We start from the raw sequence: 423 nt of genomic DNA on the forward strand, positions 1-423 counted from the left end.
TCTGAGAGAGCTGGACCTGAGGAACAACAACCTGCAGGATTCAGGAGTGAAGCTGCTGTCTGCAGTCCAAAGTTTAGACTGGAAACTCTGAGGTCAGTAGATGGGTTTGGGTGATCAATTAATATCTGTCGTAGTCAGCAGCAAAAAACATGAACAGTTTTCAGATCGCTGTGAACCAGGGTTCCTCCAGTACTGTTGTTTCTTTTTGTTGTTGTTTCAAACACGCCTGGAGATCCTCCGCAGCTTCACTGGTCCACTGCTTTGATGTCCTCACAACAGGTTTACAGAGCTTTAATTTCTGCCTGTATGTAGGAATCAGGTGGACCATGACGTGGTCAGAGAGGCCTAGTGCAGCGCGGGGAAGCTAGTACAGGAGAGATGTGATCTCTTTTCCTGTTTCGTGTCAGTACTCGTGCTGCAGCG

The 423-nt window shown here is 48.0% G+C and overlaps 1 protein-coding gene across 1 annotated transcript in view; it reads left to right on the plus strand.

Moving 5' to 3' along the window:
• LOC118324880 (ribonuclease inhibitor-like) overlaps positions 1-423 on the plus strand; it is a 5,555-nt gene that overhangs the window by 3,888 nt on the left and 1,244 nt on the right. The window lies entirely within an intron of this gene.

The sequence above is a fragment of the Morone saxatilis genome, unplaced genomic scaffold, assembly GCF_004916995.1.
Source record: "Morone saxatilis isolate NCDOM2014 unplaced genomic scaffold, NCSU_SB_2.0 Contig0, whole genome shotgun sequence".
In the NCBI taxonomy this organism is placed as follows: Eukaryota; Metazoa; Chordata; class Actinopteri; family Moronidae; genus Morone; species Morone saxatilis.